Source organism: Colobus angolensis, unplaced genomic scaffold (genome assembly GCF_000951035.1).
Source record: "Colobus angolensis palliatus isolate OR3802 unplaced genomic scaffold, Cang.pa_1.0 Scaffold61, whole genome shotgun sequence".
NCBI lineage: Eukaryota > Metazoa > Chordata > Mammalia > Primates > Cercopithecidae > Colobus > Colobus angolensis.
Genome location: NW_012119710.1, coordinates 6768936 through 6774774, shown reverse-complemented (window position 1 = coordinate 6774774; position 5839 = coordinate 6768936).

Sequence of the window (5839 nt, the reverse complement as noted above, 5' to 3'; positions counted from 1 at the left end):
CTGGCATGGAGTTTACGAGGGTATGCCCTTTGACCTTTGCTCCCTGCCTAGAGATCTCCAGCACCTATTCTGCCATAAGAACTGTGTCCTTCATACACTCGTAGGTTCATCGTACCAGTATTCACAGTAGCAAAGATAGAGAACCAGCCTATGCCCACCAGCGGTGGACTGGATGAACAAAACGCAGTTATATATGCACCAAGGAATACTACACAGCCATAAAAAGGAACAAAATCATGTCCTTTGCAGCAACATGGTTACAGCTGGAGGCCATAATCCTAAGCAAACTAACACAGGAACAGAAAACTTAATACTGCGTGTTCTCACTTACAAGGGGGAGCTAAACACTGAATACATGTGCACACAAAGATAGGAACAACAGATGCTGGGAACTACTTGATGGAGGAGGTTGGGAGGGGGACGTGAATTGCAAAACTACCTATTGGGTACTATGCTCACTACCTGGGTGACGAGATCATTTGTACACCAAACCTCAGTGACATGCAATTTACCCATGTAACAAACCTGCACATGTACCCCCTGAAATAAAATAAAAGCTGAGAGAAAACAAGGAATTTCCCTTCACTGGATGCCAAAGCCACCAGTCTGGCATGTTCTACTGCCTTCAGGTCTTCTTGGCTAAAACAAAAGCCCTTGGTCCTTTGACACGGTTTTGTCAAGCTGGATTTCCACATTTGCTGTAGCTACCTGTTCTCACAGTCAGATATTTTTCTTAGTAACGAACAATAACACAGACTTTGTTTTCTTTTGTTTTTTTTAATTGATACATAATATTTTACATATTTATGGGGTACATGTATTTTTTACATACATGGAATGTGTATTGATCAAGTTAAAGTATTTGAGTTATCCATCACCTTGAGTATTTATCATTTCTATGTGTTGGTAACATTTCAAGTCCTCTCTTCTAGCTATTTTGAAATACACAAATACGTTGTTGCTAACCATAGTCACACTACTCTACCATCAAACATTAGAACTTTTTTCTTCTATCCAGCTGTAAATATGTATGCATTCACCAACCTGTCTTCATTTCTCTTTCCCACCCTCACATTCTTCCCTGCTTGGGGTGACCATCAGTCTATTCTCTATCTTCATGACATCAAGTTTCTTAGCTCCCACATCTGAGTGAAAACATGTGGTATTTGTTTTTCTGTGCCTGCATTGTTTCACTTAATATGATAACCTCCAGTTTCATCCATGTTTCTGCAAGTGATATAATTTTATGTTTGTGACCAAATAGCATTCCATTATATATATATATATATACACCACATTTTCTTTATCCATTTGTCCATTAAGGGATACTCATGTTCATTCCATATCTGTGCTATTGTGAATAGTGCTGTAATAAACATATGAGTGGAGGTATGTCTTTAATTATTCTGATTTCTCTTCTTTTGGATAGATACACAGTGGTGGGATTGCTGGATCATATGGTACTTCTATTTTTAGTTTTTTGAGAAATCTTCAGTATTTCAACCAACAGCATATGAGTTCCCTTTTTTCTATATCCTCACCAGCATCTGTTATTTTTTGTCTTTTTAATAATAACCATTCTTGGCTGGGTGCAGTGGCTCATGCCCCTAATTCTAGCACTTTGGGAGGCCTAGGTGGTCAGGAATTCAAGACCAGCCTGGCCAACAGGATGAAACCCCATCTCTACTAAAAATACAAAAATTAGTGGGACATGGTAGCACATGTCTGCAATCCCAGCTACTCAGGAGGCTGAGGCATAAGAATTGCTTGAGTCCAGGAGGCAGAGGTTACAGTGAATAGAGATTGAACCACTGCACTCCAGCCTGGGCTATAGAGTGAGACTCTGTCTCAAAAAAAATAATAATAGTCATAACCATTCCAAATGGGGTAAAATGATATCTCATTGTGGTTTTGATTTGCATTTCCATGATGAATAGTGATGTTGATCCTCATTTGAAGTCAAATAGTGTGATGCCTCTAACTTTGTACTTTGTGCTAAGAATTGCTTTGGCTATTTTGGCTCCTTTTTGGTTCTGTATCAATTTTAGGATTGAATGTTCTATTTCTGTGAAAAATGACATTGGTATGTTTACAGTGATCGCATTAGATTTGTATATTGCTTTGGTCAATATATTCATTTTAAGTACATTAATTCTTCCAGTCCATGAGCATGGATGACTTTCCATTTGTCTGTGTTCTCTTCAATTTCTTTCCTCAGTGTTTTGTAGTTTTTCTTGTAGGGATCCTTTACCTCCTTGGTTAAACTGATTCCTAGGTATTTTGGCTGCAGTGCAGTGGCACAATCATAGTTCACTGCAATCTCAAACTGCTGGGCTCAAGCAATCCTCCCACCTCAGCCTCCCAAGTAGCTGAGACTATGGGGGCATGCCACCACACCCGGCTAATTTTTTTATTTTTTGTAAAGATGGGCTCTTGCTATTGCCAAGGCCGGTCTTGAACTCCCAACTTCAAGCAATCCTCCTGCGTCAACCTCCCAAAGTACTGGGATTATAGTCATGAGCCACCACATCTGGCTTATTTCATCTTTTGTACTATTATAAATGGGACTGCCTTCTTGATTTCCTTTTCAGCTATTTCATTGTTGGAGTATAGAAACACTACTGATTTTTATATGTTGACTTTGTATCCTGCAATGTTACTAAATGTGCTTACCACCTCTAGGAGTTTTGTGGTGGAGTCTTTTGCTTTTTCTAAATATAAGAACTGTAATCTGCAAAGAGGGACAATTTGACTTCCTCCTTTCCAATTTGGATTTGTTTGTTTGTTTGTATTTACCTGATTGCTCTGAATAGGACTTCTAGTACTATGTTCAATAGAGTGGTGAATGTGAGCATCCTTTCTTATTCCAGTTCTTAGAGGAATGGCCTTCAACTTTTCCCCATTCTATATGATGCTAGCTGAGGGTCTGTCATATATAGCCTTTACTGTTTTCCTCTATGCCTAGTTTGTTGAAAGTTTTTATGTTGAAGCGACATTGAATTTTATCAAATGTTTGTTCTGGCCAGGCACGGTGGCTCATGCCTGTAATCCCAGGCTTTTGAGAGGCTGAGGCAGGAGGATTGCTTGAGGCCCGGAGTGCAAGGACAGCAACATAGAAAGACCTCCATCTCTATTTTTTTAAATATTTTTATAATAAAATTTTTTTAAATGTGATGTTTTTTCTGTGTCTATTGAGATGATCCTATGGTTTTTGTCCTTCATTCTGTTTATGTGATATATCACATTTATTGATTTGCATAGGTTAAACCACATCACTGTTTCCCTGGTATAAATCCTACTTGTAAATGACATATTATCTTTCATTCAGCCTCAGCTTTTCTTTGTTGAGAAACTTCTGTGTGTCTGTTTGTTTGTTTTTGAGACAGGGTTTCCCTCTGTCACCCAGGCTGGAGTGCAGTAGTACCATCATGTCTAACTGTAACCTCAAGCTCCCGAGCTCAAGCAATCTTCCCACCTCAGCCTCCAAGTAGCAGGGACTACAGGTGCACATCACCATGCTTGGCTAATTTTGTGTGTGGGGGTGGGGGGGACAAAGTTTCACTATGTTTCCTAGGCTGGTCTCAAACTCCAGGTCTCAAGTGATCCTCCTGTCTCAGCCTTCCAAAATGCTGGGAGTACAGGTGTGAGCCATTGCACCTGGCCAGGAAATTTCTTCATTACTGTTTCAATCTCATTACTTGTTATTGGGGTTCACGTTTTATATTTCTTCCTGATTCAATATTGATAGGTTGAATGTTGCCAGGGATTTATCCAATTTCTCCAGGCTTTCCCATTTGGTTAGAGTATAGTTACTCATAATAGTCTCTGGTGATGTTTTGTATTTCTGTGGTATCAGCTGTAAAGTTTCCTTTTTCATTTCTGATGTTGTTTATGTAGGTCCTCCCTCTTCTTTTCTTGGCTAATCTAGCTAGCAGTTTATCAATTTTGTTTGTCTTCTCCAAGTACCAACTTTTTGTTTCATGAACCATTTGTTTTAGTTTTTGTTGGTGGTGTTTTTTGTTTGTTTTTTGTTTTTTGTTTTTTCAGTCTCTATTTTGTTTAGTTCTGCTCTAATCTTTATTATTTATTTCCTTCTGCTAATTTTGGGCTTGGATTTTTTTTCTTGCTTTTCTAGTTCCTTAAGATGTATCATTAGATTGTTTATTTGAAATTTTTTTACTTTTTTTGGGAACCTCGCTCAGCTCCCAGCCAATCTTACCAAACAGGAATCTCAGGATTCCTTCTTTGCTTGAGGTATTTCCTATCACTTTTCTGTTGAATTCCAGTGTTCTCTCCTGGACGATCTAATCAAAGTGTGATTATCTGCTCACTGTTTTGGTTCTTCTTAGTGGAGGAGGCAAATATAAAATGCCTTTGTCAGCCATCTTGAAAAGTCCATCTGTTTTTGTTTATTTGATTTTCTTTTTGTGGATTACTAGTTCAGTCAATGGAGAGAGATCAGTAAAGCCCCATCTTCTGACAATTACCCAAGAGGTCTCTCTTAAAGCACCACATACTCACCAGGCAAAAACATCCCTAACTGGGTGTATTCATTTTTGGGGGCTGCTACAAAAAAAGTAACACAAATTGGGTGGCTTAAAAGAAAAGAAATGTATTCTCTTGTAGTTCTTGAGTCCAGAAGCCTGGAACCAAGCTGTGAAGCTGTGACAGGATCATGCTCCCTCTGTATCCTCTAGAGGAGTATCCTTCCTTGCTTCTGACAGCTGCTGGAAGCCCCAGGCATTCCTTGACTTATGGCAGCCTAACTCCTATCTCTGCTTGCATCTTCACGTGGCCATCTTCCCTTGTCTATCTCTTCACTTGATGCTGTCCTTGCTATATCTGTTTTCTTTTTTTTTTTCTTTTAAGACAGAGTCTCGCTCTGTCACCCAGGTTGGAGTGCAATGCCACGATCTTGGCTCACTGCAAACTCTGCCTCCCAGGTTCAAGCAATTCTCCTGCCTCAGCCTCCTGAGTAGCTGCGATTATAGGTGCCCACCACCATGCCAGACTAATTTTTGTATTTTTTGTAGAGACAAGGTTTCACCATGTTGGCCAGACTGGTCTCAAGCTCCTGAAAAGTGATCGGCCTGCCTCGGCCCTCCAAAGTGCTGGGATTACAGGCATGAGTCACTGCACCCAGCCAGTTTTCTTTTCTTATAATGACATCAATCATGTTAGAGTAGGGTTCACCCTAATCAAGTGTGACCTCACATTAACTTGATTAAATCTACAAAGATCCTACTTCCAAATAAGGTCACAGTCACAGGTACCAGGAGTTAGGATTTCAACATTTCTTTTTGGAAGATACAAGTCAACACACAACACCGGGAGAAATCACTGCACTGCACATTCTAATGACTGAAGGCATCTGATTTCCTGTGTCCCAGGCCTAGGGGACTAGCACTATTGGAGTCTCTGCTTCCAAACATGACCCACACTGAGCCTTTCAATCATTCCCTCTCTGGGGCAACGGACCAGGCCTCCAATACCCACTGCAGATGCTGGTTCCCTGTAGAACAGGAAATTTGGGAACAGAAAATGATTCTAACTACATAATAAGGATACAATTACTAGAACAGGCTGAGGTTTTTTTTTTGTTGGTTTTTTTTTGTTTTGTTTTTCTTTTTTTGATGGAGTCTTGCTGTGTCACCCAGGCTGGAATGTAGTGGCACAGTCTGGGCTCACTGCAACCCCCGTCTCTTGGGTTCAAGTGATTCTCCTGCCTCAGCCTCCTGAGTAGCTGGGACTACAGGTGTGTGCCACCATGCCTGGCTAATTTTTTTTTTTTGTTGGTTTTTTTTTTTTTGTTTTTCTTTTTTTGATGGAGTCTTGCTGT